This window comes from Malus domestica, chromosome 16 (assembly GCF_042453785.1).
Source record: "Malus domestica chromosome 16, GDT2T_hap1".
In the NCBI taxonomy this organism is placed as follows: Eukaryota; Viridiplantae; Streptophyta; class Magnoliopsida; order Rosales; family Rosaceae; genus Malus; species Malus domestica.
In genome coordinates, this window is record NC_091676.1 from 39,215,300 (window position 1) to 39,230,652 (window position 15,353).

Consider the following 15,353-nt stretch of genomic DNA (forward strand, 5'->3'; position numbering starts at 1 on the left):
AAAGAATGAGGAAGAATTAGAGTAACGTAATGGAAGCGTAAATGTATTAGATTATGAATCTAATCCATCATTGGATGTTTTTTTCATTATGAATGAAGAAATAAATAGATATCTCTTTATTATGACTAAAGAGATATTTGGATGGAAACATTAAAGTAATGACTTTAGTGTGTTCCATTATGAATGCAAGATATATTGCCATATAGAAGTTTACAACAATGTTGTTTGGATGGGAAAGTTCATTTATGAACTCTCTATTCGGTTCCAACCAGAAAGTGTATGACACTAATGGGGCGATAGCTCAAGCCTGGGAATCAAGGTCTCATCAAGATCCGAACACAAATGAGAGACTGAACCACATGATTGAGAATCATGTATAATGGTGACGTCGTTATTCTCAAGGTTGCTTCTGTGGATAACACATATAGATATCCACTGTCTAGGCCTACTATTCAGCCATTTATGAAATGACTACATAAGAGGTATCATCAAGATGACCAAGCTGATTGGCTCTAGTGCAAGTGGGAGATTGTTGGAAATGTGCCCTAAAGCCAATCATGTGATGATACTTTACGAACATTTCACATGTTAAACTAATCTAGTTTTACATATAAAGGGCATACATTATTGTTTGAGCCGTCTCATATAAATGTTATATGCTTAAACAATAAAGTCCAAGGAATTTGTGATTGGGAGAATGTAATCTAATGAAGTTAGATTCTTGAGACCATTCTTTCGTAGACACATCCTAAACGTTCCTGATCATAGGATTGCCAATTGGGCATTGACAGTCCGTCAAGATCGGTACGTACTATGTCTTCTCTCAGGGAGAGTGATTAGTCTCTAGTCATTGGTGTGTGTGACATCAAGACAAGTACGGTAGGTGCTCAATAGAGAATGAGTTCACTGAACGCGATCAACGAAGAGTTCTCATATTCCATGTCACATGAGAACTCATGGTTGGGATAATGCAAAGTAGTCCTTTGACCTGAGGCATCATAGTTGTCTTGTGGTTAAGACCTTGATCTTTGATTATGTCAAAGTCATCCCACCAGGAGGGTGTCCACGGCATCGTTGGGGTCAAGCCGCTTAGCTATGGAGACAAGTGAATTCGCAACAAGGGATCTCTAACCTTCAAACCGTTTGAAGGAGAATACTCTCTGATATGATTTGAATCTCTGGCCAGAGTATGAATGAGATTTGGGAATGCGTTCCTAATCACATTCAAGGTAATCATATAAGCACAAGACACACATTGGATAGTAGACATGAGAAAATAAACTATCAAACCAAACAATGTGGTCAAGAGTATTAGATTAGAGAAGGACCGTATTGCATTTGTAATCCCAGACTGAATAGGTTCTCCACCTCTTCTGATTAGCTTGGGTAACCATGACATACGGCTAGGTGTCACTCATGGTTTGTGGAAGCCCTAAACGTGTGTAGTCACTAAAGGGAGAATTGAAAATAGTTTCAATTCACAATCGATGTAAAATGGTTTTAATCGCCCACTACCTCGCAAAAAGGAACCTAATGGATCGTACACCGTGTAAGGTAGAGATGGACGAAATAAATGAAATGAGTAAGATTAATTGAATGGTTTAATTAATTATGGCAAGGATTAATTAATATGTTAATTAATCAAACGAATAAGTTCGTTAAAGACCACGGGATAGTTTTGGACCTTAAGGCCCAATGGGCTTCGAACGTCAAGCCCATTAACTTAAGTTGTATGACAATTTAATGAATAAAGATTCATTAAAGCCCAAAAATCCCTAAATGGCCGGCCATAAGGAATGAATTAGGGTTTTGGTTATTTAGGTCACTTAAAGAAGTGACTATATAAATGACTTTATAACTAAATATTCATTAAGTGAAATAAGGGTTTATTTTTGGGGAAAATGGGTGAGAATTGTCTCTCCATTTTCTCTCTAAAGAGGCCAACACCTTGGAGGTGATTAGCTAGTCATCTAATCCTCCAAGGTCACTCATTCATCATCCAATCTCTCCTTGGTGTAGAGACTTAGAGGTTCTCAATTTTGGGAACTTGGAGAACCTATTCTTCCATCCAAATCCATGGATCTAAGAAGCAAGGAATGAAGGCCCTATCTCTTTGGGTGATTAGCCTTTGCTTATGCAAAGAGGAATCTACAAAGGTAAATTTCAACTCACTTTGTTTTTGAGTTGATTATTGGTTCACCAATCTACTAGGCTTTGAATTTCATGGTCATGTTTTGTTTTTGAGTACATACAAGCATGATTCCGCCTTTAATTGTTAATTGCATGCTATTTGATGTTGCTCAAATGAACATGTTTTCCCAAAAGATTTCCTTCAGTTTCAATTCACAATCGATCGTTAAGAGTAACAATCGCCCACTGCCTCGCTAATTGGAACCTAATCGTACACCGAGTAAGGATGAAAGTGAAGAAATATAAATGAGATGGATAAGCGATTAAATGGTTTAATTGAGAATGGTCAAGATTAATTAATTAGTTAATTAATTTTACGAAAGGTTCGTATTGGGCTTTTAAGTTAGTTTTGGGTTTCAAGGCCCAAAAGTGTTTTGGTCCACAAGGCCCATTATGTTTAAGTTGTATGACAACTAAAACAAAATGGGCAATTAGCCCAATAACAAAGACATGGCCGGCCATAAGGGTGAGTGGAAGCAAACTTGAATTAATTACAAGTTTGCCACTCACATGTGATGTAGTATAAAGTCAACTTTATAGCTTTTTCTCATTGGGGTTTTCTTGAGGAAAAGAAGAGAAACACTTTCTCTCTTTTTCTCTAAAAGCAGGCCGGTGACTTAGGGAAGAATTAGCTAGCAATCCTTTCTTCTCTAAGTCATCCATTTCATCTTCACACCTTATCCTTGGTGTGGAGACTTAGAGACACCAAATCTTTGGTGTTCTTGGAGATCATTTCCTCACATCCTCAAGTAGCAAAGGAGCATCAAAAGGAAGAAAAACACAAGGAAGATCCAAGGAGCTAGGAGGTGACTTGAAGGCCCTCCACTTGTGTAAACAAGGATGTGCTTCAAGGGTAGCGAATCTCTAAATCCTTCATTCTCTTTAATATTGTTAAAGAGTCTTGTGGTTCACCATTCACTAGGCTTTGAAAGTCATGGGTTTTAGAATTGTTTTTTAATGCATGCCTACTTTAATGTGTTATTAGTTTGCATATGTGTTCAAATGTTCTCACATGTTCTTAGCTAGGACAAAATTTTTCCTTCACAAGGGTCATAGAGATGTATTTCTTGTACGAAACATTTCTTCAAGGGCTGTTGAGGCTTAGTCTTGAATTGAAGTGATGGATTTTGTTAAGAGCCGTTGAGGCGTATTTTTGGACGAAACATTTCTTCAAGGGCTGTTGAGGCTTGGTCTTGAAAGAAATGAAAATTTTCTTCAAGGGTTGTAGAGGCTTGTGTAGACATGTAAATTTCGTTGCATGCAAATGACGCATCACAAAGCTCCACGTGGCATATGACTCATCACAAATGGACAAGTCATCAATAACATGTGGCACAGATCAAGCAAAGCAAGAATAAAACTTCCCCAAAACTCGGTAAAATGGGGAAGAAATCCTTAAAATCGGCAAGGGGCCCAAAATCTCTCAAAACCGGAAAGAAAGCCAAAATATCTTCACAAAATAAGCAAGAATTGAAGATTGCTCACAAATAGGCAACAGAGCCTATAAATTTTGGCCAATATGAGGAAGGTGGCTGAAATTAAGACAAAAAACATGCCTAAATTCTCCCATGGACGAATCAAGACACAAATCAAGGCCAAATCCATCAAAAGGCATGGCTTTGGAAGCCTATAAATACAAGGACCCAAGACACACAAAGGGATCAAAAACTAAACATTGAGAAGAACCTCTGCATAAATCTTTGAAGACTAATACGCTGCAAAACTCTCTTCGAAGAATGCGCAACCAAAGTCAAAGCTTTTTGTCGACCAAAGCCGAAGCACTCCCTTAAAGAATCAACAAGCACTCATACCGATTCCTTCACGACTTTGTTGCAAGCTCAAAACTTGTAATGACGTTCGTTTCAAGATCAAGTCGCCAAGACATTTGAATCAACGAAATCCTGCATAAACACTACCTTTGTCGCAACTTTGAGGTGAAGACCATCTAAGCGTTGTTTCAAGCTCAAAACTTGAAGTAATTGTTCAATCGTTCGTTCGAGATCAAGTCATCGCGACCCTTGGATCAACAACCTACGCATCTACATCAAATTTGAAGACTAAATCAGAGGAAAATTGTAAACAGAGATTGTAACCCTACAAATTCATCAATATAAATTTACTTTGTACATGTGTTCTCTTTTCATTCGATACAAAATTTTCGCGTTTAAAAATTTGGCACGCTTAGTGGGACCTCTCAGCCTCTCATCTCTGTCTTCAAATCCACAAGAAACACAAATAGCATCAAGAAAGGATCAAGTTGTTCCCTCAACCAATGAGAAGAACAAGAACATCCTTGTTGCAAGTGGTGGCACTTTGGGCGACACAACGCGAAGGAAGGCAAAAGCCCTTTCTGCTGTGCCTTCCACCCCTACATCAACTTTGCTGAAGGAGCAAAAGCACTCGAGGCACGAGCCTGTGATCACCCTCGCCTCACTAAGAGCACCAATGGAAGAAAGCCCAAGGAGGTACTCTGAGTCGTTGACTTCTGATGTCGACTCAAGTAGTAGCTCATATCTTGTAGCCATGCAAGTCATGACTACTAGTTTAACTTCCATCGAGGAGTAACTGGCTTAAATGAATGAAGCATTGTAAGGCTGGCAAGGATCGTGGAGGAAAATGACTCACAAATTGCCACACTCATCAATTGACTAGAGGCGCAGCATGACAAAAAAGTTGATCATGACCCAAAGGTTGACCTATAAAAGAAGGACTGATGAAGATGAGGAGCCTCCGATAGAAAAAGTTGAGGAGAAGCTGAACCAAGTAATGATGCTCATGGGATCTTTCTCTATCCAGCACCTGCAAAAGATGATCATTACCACTATCAAGGTGCAGTACGAAGGGAGCTCACATGACTCCGTGCTGTATTCAAAGCCTTACTCAAAGAAGATTGAAGCTTTGTGGATGCCAAGGGGTTATCAGCCGCCAAAATTCATGCAATTTGATGGAAAAGGCAATTCCAAAGAACATATTGCCCATTTCATCGAAACTTGCAACAACGCTGGGACGGAGGGAGACTACCTCGTCAAGCAATTTGTGCGCTCACTGAAAGGTAACGCCTTTGACTGGTACATCGACCTTGAGCCTGAATCTATCTACAACTGGGATTAACTTGAAAGGGAATTCCTCAACCGTTTCTATAGTACTTGCCACACCGTAAGCATGCTATAGCTGACAAGTATGAAGCAGTGGAAGGACGAACCTGTCGTCGACTACATCAACAGATGGCATTTATTAAGTCTGGATTGCAAAGGTCGGCTTTTTGAAACCTCTGCCATTGAGATGTATGTTTAAGGCATGCACTGGGGGTTACATTACATCTTCCAAGGCATAAAACTGAGAACGTTTGAGGAGTTGGCAACTCGATCCCACGACATGGAGCTAAGTATTGTTGGAAAGCTTATTGTTAAACTATTATATGTTTAATGAAGGGCAAAGCTTATTGTTAATCACTATTTATTGTATTATATGTTTAAGCAATAAGGGAATCGAATGAATGTATTTAATCTAAGAGAGAAGTGATCTAAGTAAGTTAGATTAACGAGACCTTTCTCATATGTTCATTCCTCAAACATTCCTAGCCATAGCATTGCCAATTAGGCATTAACAATCTGCTAAGGTTAGTACGTGTTATGTTAACTCAAGCGTAAGTATGACTAGTCTCAAGTCATTTAGTGTTGGACATTGAGACAAACACTTAGGTGCTCACAATGGTAATTGAGTACACTAAACTATGATCAAAAGAGAGTTCGAACATACATGTCATGTAAGAACTAGTAAATTGCAATATGCAAAGTAGTCATTTGACCCGAGGCATCATAGATGTCTAATGGTTAGGTCATTGATCTTTGATCATGTCAAAAGCATTCCATCGAGAGTGTCCACGACATTGTTGGGGTCAAGTTATCTAGTCATGTAGGCATATGAATGCAAAACAAGGGATCTCTAACCTTCCATGGTGGAAGAATAATACTCTCATATATGATTCGGGAGTCTTTGGCCAAAGCATACAAATATGACTTAGGAAGTTTGTTCCAAATCATATTCAGTTGAATTATATAGAGAAGTATCACCTTGGATAGTAGACATGAAACAAACTATCACTCAAACAATGTGATTAAGAGTATTGTATTAGAGAAGGACCGTATTACATTGTAATTGTAACTGGATAGGCTCTCCAACCACTTCTACTTAGCTTGAGTAGCCATGACATACTGCTAGATGTCACTTATGGTTTATGGAAGCCCTGAAGATTAGCAAACACTAATCTTCATCAAAGGGAGAATTGAAATGTAGTTTCAATTCACAATCGATCATTAAGAGTAACAATCGCCCATTGCCTCGCTAATTGGAACCTAATGGATCGTACACTAAGTAAGGATGAAAGTGAAGAAATATAAATGAGATGGATAAACAATTAAATGGTTTAATTGAGAACGGTCAAGATTAATTAATTAGTTAATTAATTATACGAAAGGTTTGTATTGGTCTTTCAAGTAAGTTTTGTTGGAAATGTGCCCTAAAACCAATCATATGATGATACTTTACGGACATTTCACATGTTAAACTAATCTAGTTTAATATCAAGGGCATAGATTATTGTTTTAAGCCGTCTCATATAAATGTTATATGCTTAAACGATAAGTCCAAGGAATATGTGATTGGGAGAATACGATCTAAAGAAGTTAGATTCATGAGACCATTCTTTCATAGACACATCCTAAACGTTCCTGATCATAGGATTGCCAATTGGGCATTGACAGTCCGTTAAGATCAGTACGTGTTGTGTCTTCTCTCAGGGAGAGTGACTAATCTCGAGTCATTGGTGTGTGTGACATCAAGACAAGTACGTAGGTGCTCAATAGAGAATGAGTTCACTGAACACGATCAACGAAGAGTTCTCATATTCATGTCACATGAGAACTCATGGTTGGGATAATGCAAAGTAGTCCTTTGACCTGAGGCATCACAGCTGTCTTGTGGTTAAGTCCTTGATCTTTGATTATGTCAAAGTCACCCCATCCGTGGGTGTCCACAGCATCGTTGGGGTTAAGCTACTTAGCCATGGAGGCAAGTGAATGCGCAACAAGGGATCTCTAACCTTCAAACCATTTGAGGGAGAATACTCTATGATATGATTAAGAATCTTTGGCCAAAGTATGAATGAGATTTAGGAAGGCGTTCCAAATCACATTCAAGGTAATCATATAAGCACACGAATCACATTGGATAGTAGACATGAATAAACTATCAAACCAAACAATGTGGTCAAGAGTACTGTATTAGAGAAAGACCGTATTGCATTTGTAATCCTAAACTGAATAGGTTCTTCACCTCTTCTGATTAGCTTGGGTAACCATGATATGCTGCTAGGTGTCACTCATGGTTTGTGGAAGCCCTAAACGTGTATAATCACTAAAGGGAGAATTGAAAGTAAGTTTCAATTCACAATCGATTTGAAAGAGTTTTAATCGCCCACTGCCTCGCTAAAAGGAACCTAATGGATCGTACACCGTGTAAGGTGGAGATTGAAGAAACAATGGAGATGAGTAAGAATAATTAAAAGGTTTAATTATTTATGGCAAGGATTAATTAATATGTTAATTAATCAAACGAATAAGTTCGTTAAAGACCTCGGGATAGTTTTGGACCTTAAGGCCCAATGGGCTTCGAACGTCAAGCCCATTGACTTAAGTTGTATGACAATTTAATGAATAAAGATTCACAAAGGCCCAAAAGCCCAAATCCCTAATGTGGCCGGCCATATGTGTTTGTTGGAAATATGCCCTGAAAGTCAATCTTTGGAAGAAACCTTTCAGGACAAATGAAACGATGTATGGATGAATCTTATACATCGAATGGCAAAGACTCGAATTAGGACTATCTCAATTAACGATATATGTCCTAAATAGTGTATCCATGGACAATGGATCGATTGAAGAAGTAATCTAATGATGTTAGACTACAAAGACCTTCTTCACATAACCATTGTGTCCAAAAGGTTCCTAGTCATTGGATTGTCGGAGGGAAACTGACAATGCTTAGACCGATACATACTGTGTCCGCTTCAAATGGAAGGATGGAAAGTCTCACCCCATTCGTGTTGTGACACTAAGACAAGTATGTAGGTGCTCATTAAGAGAATGAGTTCACTGAACGCAATCGAACGAGAGTACTTGCATGGAGGTCTACTCACATGTCAAGCAAGTAACTCTAATGGTTGGAATAATGTAAGTAGTCCTTTGACCTGAGGCATCGTCGTTGTCTTGTGGCTAAGTACTTAATCTTTGATTATGTCAAAGTCACCCCATTCACGGATGTCCACGGCATAATTGGGGTTAAGCCACTTAGTCATGAAGGCAAGTGAATGCGCAACAAGGAATCTCTAATCCTCGATTAGAGAGGAAGAATACTCTAAGATATGATTCGGGAATCTTCGGCCGAAGTATCGAGCGTAATAAAGGAAAGCATTCCTATACGACTCAATTGAATCATATAAGAAGGAATAATCACATTAGGGGTTTGACATAATATATCCATACCCCAGTAATGTGATTGAGAGTATTGTTTTAGAGAAGGATCGAATTACATTGTAATTCCAACTGAATAGGTTCTCCAAACAACTTCTACATTAGCTTGGGTATCTATGACATATGGTTAGATGTCACTCATAGCTTGTGAGTTCTTCTAGATGATTAAATGTAGTCATCAAAGTGGAAAGGTGAATTAAAATGAAGTTTTAATTCACTATGTGATTGGATTAAATATAATCAATTGAATTAATGTCAATCACCTCACTGCCTTGCTAATTAGAACCTAAAATGATTGTACACCGATACACTCTTGTAGTGAGTAATTAATGGATGATGGAAATAATTAATTGGATTAATTAAGTGTTGTGATTAATTTAGAAAGTCTAAAGAAATCATAAAAGCGATAAAAGATCGTTTTGGGCTTAAAGAAACGTTCGGGTTTAATTGGGCCCATTGGGCCTAAACCCATTGGGCTTTTATTTAAGCATAGGATGACTTGAAATAATAAAAGCCCAAAGCCCAAACCAAACACTATAGGGCCGGCCACTTACAGGGTTTGGGAGAGATATTTAGTCAAGTTGTTGACTAGGTTTCTTTTGTCTATATAAGGAACTTTATAGCACTAAGTTCATTAGGGTTTTTGTGTGTTTAAAAACAACAAAGAGGCAAAAGAAATATCTCTCTAAAACACTACAAAGGCCGGCCACCTTGGGGGTGTTTTTACTAACACATCTTTCACCCTTTTGGTTATTCCTCCATCCATCTCACTACACTAGTGGGTGTGGATCTTTAGAGGTCTTCTCCTTTGGAGACTTAAGGAGAACCTTGGAGCACTCTTACTAACAAAGTGGAGGAGGCTAGGAGGGAGGCTAGGCTCAAGGACTTCAAGGAGCAAAGGGCTTGGAGGTGGTCCATCCTTGGTCTAAAATCAAGATCAAGAGGTATAGATCTATTCCTTGACTTTGTTCTTAAGTTAAATGTTTTGATGCATTATATATAAACCTATGAACCTTGAAGGGGATTTGCATGACTATTGCTTTGATATTATTTGATAAATTGCTTCCGTTGCTCATGTATATAAATTTTGAATTGTATATGCATGCTAGTCATTTAGAAATCCCATGTGTTAAGCTCATAATTTTCCCTTCAGTGTTGAATTAGGGTTTTTTTGGTTCTTTAGGTCATTTATAGAAGTGACTATATAAAGAACTTTATAGCCTAAAATTCATTAAGGGTTCTTTTGGCAAAAATTGGTGAGAACATGTCTCCCCTTTTTCTCTCTAGGAGGAAGGCCCCCTTGGAGGGTGTATCTAGCCATACTACTACTCCAAGGTCACTCATTTTCTTCTCCAATCTCTCCTTGGTGAAGAGACTTAGAGGTTCTCAATTTTGGGAACTTGGAGAAACCTATTCTTCCATCCAAATCCATAGATTTAAGATGCAAGGAATGAAGGCCCTCTCTTTGGGTGATTAGCCTTTGCTTATGCAAAGAGGAATCTACAAAGGTATAAATTTCAACTCACTTTGTTTTGAGTTGATTCATGGTTCACCAATCTACTAGGCTTTGAATTTCATGGGTAATGTTTTGTTTTTGAATGCATGCAAGCATGATTCCGCCTTTTAATTGTTAAATGCATGCTATAGATGTTATTCAAATGAACATGTTTTCACAAAATAATCCTTCAAGTGGTATCAGAGCCTAGGTCTAGTAGTTGGTGAATCCTTTTGGGTTTTGTAGTTCATAGTTTTGATTTAAAAGTTGTAATATGTTACAAGCTTTATTCTTGTTTCTTTGAATGTAAATTTTGTTAGAAAATTTGCCATCTCAAATGTTGTAGATGTAGTTCATATGAGCATGAATATTGGAGCTAAAATTTGGTGCCATGATTTTGGGAAAATTCGGCCAAATACATAGGGTGATTTTTTGGGTTCTTGTTTGACTTGTTAAAAGTGTTTTAAAGTGACTTTTGGAACCCCTATGTACCCTAGTTTGGTTATATGTTATTTCCCTAAAGTTTGAATGGTTTTGGAATGTTTTTGGGTGAAAAATGTTCATGGAAATTTTTTGAGTTTTTCATGAATGTTCTTCATTGTTCTTGACATTTTAGCCAAGAACAAAAAGTTTTGTGTTTTGATTCAAAATTTTGATTTATTTCATAAAGTTTATGTTTTATGTTTTTCAAATGTTTAAATGTTTTAGATATTTGTTTAAATGGTGTAAGAGATATTGGTGGGTGTGTAAGGATTAATTTCCTTTCACACACACCACTTGCACCACTTGATTGCTTTATGTCAAAACTCACAAATCAACACACACATCACTCCATTTCTTCTTCCAAAACCGGCCACCCCCTAGTGGGGGTACTTTTGGGGCCTTTTATGCAATTACATAAAGTTTTGATACTTTGTGTATTTGCACTTTGGCCCAAAAGTTTACGTTTTTACGTTTAGGTCCAAAAACGCTAAAGGACAAATTGTTTTGCTCCTTTAATGAAGTTTTTACATTGTTTAAATTTTGGGTTCTAGTGTAATTACATGAAGTAGTGGACTTTTGTGTTCTTACAAAGTGACCCCAAAAGTTTATGTTTTTGCAATATTGCCCAAATGTTGTGGTAATTGCATTTTGGCCCAAATTAGGTCGAGAACAAAATTGTTTTGTCTCTTTAAATGAGAATTGGATTTTCATTTCATTTAGCTCCATTTAAATCAATTTTATGGATACAAAAACCAAATGAAAATGTTGCATTCAATTTAATTAGTTAAAGTGTTAATTAATTAAAGGATGATTATGAACCTAAGCCTAATATAATTGAGCTATGTGAAAGGCCGTTTCAAATTTGTTTGAACCATGGGAATGTGTAGATTAGATTTATGTTGTAATTTGATTTGATCAAATGTTGTAAAAGGGCATAAGCCCTTCTTTACTTTAAGGTAATTTGTTTTATGCAAATGTTGTAATGAGCATAAGCTCACCTTTACTTTGAAGTACTTCTTTCTTGCTTTATTTGATATGCATGAAAATGAAGTAGTTGGGTCCAACGCCCCTAAGACAACACGCCTTAATGTGATTAAACGCGTAACTAAAATCAATCTCCATCCCTAGACCGAGATTCAACACAAGGCTCGTGTTGAATCTAAACAAAGGTTCATAGTCATCCTAAGGCCCTAAGGCAACTATATAGTCCATCAAATGAATGCAAAGTTTATGTTAGTAGTATCATATACTTGATCGGATCATATTTATATATATTTTTACTTCGAATTCACTCGTCTTTTCTTGGTTAGTTCCTTATATTTTTGAGTTATTTACGTTATTTTTGTGTTTATAGGATCTGTTATGCAAATTTACCCTTTATTGTCATATGATAATACTAATTTATATTTTATAAACAAGTCATTATTACAATTGCTAAATGGTGTAAATAAGATTTGTCCCTCTCTTGTCTACATAATAAAAGAAACCAGCAGAAAGAAGGATCCAAGGAAACAAAAGCAGCCTCGAGAGAGAATAAGGATACGAGCGTGTCAGCTGGAAAGAAAGAGGATGCTGCCTTCGAGCAGCGTGAAAAGGGAGCTTTGCTGGCAGAGTCAAAATAGAAAATAGCGGGAGGGAGAAAGAATCCAAGAATAAGAAATAAATAAAAAAAGAAGAAGTGGAAGTACAACACCGGAAAAAGGATAGTGAGAGGAGAGTGGACAGAGTGGAAAAGCTGGAGTGAAAGACGTGCAGCGATAATAATAATAGGAGGGAGAAACGAATAGAATATAGAAAATAGGAGAGAGGGATTTAGTGGGGGACGGCGTGAAGAAAACAGGATGGAATTGCTGCTTGGTCAACACAGTAGAGAGAGAAAGGGCAGTGCAAATGAGTTCACGTGGGCAGCTGGAGAGCAGGTTAAGAAAATATAAAGAAGGAAGGCAGAAAGAAGCGTGAGGGGAGTACGGGAAGGATTGGAGTGAGAAAGAGGAGGAGAAAAGGAGCTGCCCTTCGGGGCAGCTGAAGAGAGCTGCTAGAGAGAGGTGAGAGAGCAGTCAAGAGGTCAATGGGGAGCTGCCCTTTGGGCAGCTCGAGAAGAGCACAGGGGGTGACGCGGGATTGGTGCAAAACAAGACGGGCAGAGACCAGTGACAGAAGATGAGGAAAGACATACGGGGGAGAGAGGTTGGTCAGCACAGTAGAGAGGGATGGTGAGCACGGAAAGGACGCTGCCCTTGGCAGCTGGTTGACACGGGTCCAGAGGAGAAAAAAAAACGTGGGGAATAAAGAAAAGAAAAATAAATGGGGAGGTCACGGTCAGATGGGCACGAACGCAGCAGATCCTCTTTGGGTTCAATCCTTCCAATCTTTTATTTTATTTCTGTTTTTAATAATATGTAAATAAACTTATTTTGGTTAGAGGTTAATTCGAAACCATGAATATATTTGTAATATGAATTGTTACCTTCAGTTGTGATTTCTGAGTTGTGATTTAATTTGCTTAACTGCTTGATTGATAACTTATTTTTGTATGTCGATTAAGGATGCATACTTAATTTACATGCATGAATTTGATGCTAGAATATAAATGAGTTTCACCTAATCGTTACAAGTTTATATTCATTGGTAGTGAAGGTTGCTAGTCACAATCGCGTTAATTGAATTCTTGGCAAGAGTATCATGCTTTTCATAGTTACGAATGCCTCGTCAATGCTTATAGTTTTCACAAAGTTTAATGATCTTTGATTGTATCTCTATTGTGCTTTTCACGTAGGGGACTTTTGAAGAATGTTTTGAATTGTTGTATGCGTTTTCCCGTCCAATTCAATAACTTAAGGAAAACTTGAAGATTAAAAAAGTGCTGTTCACGGTTAATCTGGAGTATTGAGATTCACAATTTATTGAAAGAACAACTGAAAATCAATTTAGGTTGCATATGTGTCATGTGTGGAGAAGAACCCTCTAGCTAGTCCGTCATTTATCATTTCACCTTAATTTCATGTTTTTGTCAATTCTGTAATTTAATTAAGTTTAATTTACTTTTCATCAAAACCAAACACCCATCCATTGTTAAATTATATTATTTAGTTAGTTTTCTTTATTGTTAGTCTTTTAATTTAATTTCCGTCCATTTCAGTTCCTAGTGTTTAATTTGATTGTTTTCATTATTTTGAGTCATCCTAAGTGTATTTTGAGTTATTAGAGTTTTTAGCCTAGTTTTGTGTCCTTGAGTCTTATTTAATATTTTTTAAATTAATTTAGAATAGATTAGCAATCCCTCCTAATCCCCGGCCTAGAACGATACCCTACTTACATCCATACTACAATTGTCAAAAAGAGGGTTTAATTTGTGTGCTTATATATTTCGCACCAAATTTTAAGACAACACGCCTTAATGTGATTAAACGCGTAACTAAAATCAATCTCCATCCCTAGACCGAGATTCAACACAAGGCTCGTGTTGAATCTAAACAAAGGTTCATAGTCATCCTAAGGCCCTAAGGCAACTATATAGTCCATCAAATGAATGCAAAGTTTATGTTAGTAGTATCATATACTCTTGCTTTAAAAACCGTTTTATAAGCATAGTGGGAGTATTATATACAACTAAAACAATCATATGGACCAATAGTTGTAATAGGACCAAAATTGTTTTAATAAAGATTAAAATGAATATTTATATGTGATGAGACCTAAAACCCTCAACCAAACCATTATTAAGTTGATAAGCGTGAGAGTGCTTTGAACACTCTTTCGTGGCCTTCCACCGTGGTGGGCTTCAATCGTTTGTGACTCATACACCGTATTCGTCCAGTTCTGGGGTTGCAAAGTATGTGCTTACATTCAGGAGAAGCCTATACACATATGATGAAGTGAAAGGTAGGCAACGAGTGTAGTCAATATGATATTCTTCTGAGGCCATTCTTGAACCCATACTTGAACTAGCATGGTGGGAATGACTTAACTAAGTGCAATGTGCCAATATGATATTCTTCTGAGGCATCATTCTCTAGAGGCCAAACTAGATGGGTACTTGCAAGAGATGCAAATGAGTAAGCGTACTCTCTCATTATTATTAACGCTAGCCAATATGATTTTCTTCTGAGGTGAGCTTGGTAGTAGTGAGTCTCCCATACCCTACTAAGAGTTTCCTCCAAAACTCTCGAATTCCAATGAGGGATATGGAATTTGCCAAAAATAGTGGGTGGTGCTATTTGATTTAAAGACCCGAATCAAATGGCTTAAAATCAATCAATTTATATTCGTTATGTATTTGTTTACCAATATATTTGCAAACGCTATCCAACACTTGACAAATAAAAGCCGAAAGCTTTAGTTTCCGGACTTGGTACTACAAAACCATAGATTGTCTTTAATGGCTTGTAAATGTACCTAAGTAGTCTCATCCTCACAATCTTCCTATTGATAATGTATCAGTAGAAGAATATGTTAGAAAATGTCTATCATAAAGAGGACAACACTTTTAATGTCATAATTCTTCAATTACAAATTGTTGTATGAAGAAATAAGAGTTGCTTTGAACAACCCTTAATCAATGCAAACATTAGTGCTTGTTTCTTTGTTACATGAACAAGGAACTTTAGAAGTAAGCACAAGGGCATGGACACTTTATGTGCCATGATTCTTCACTT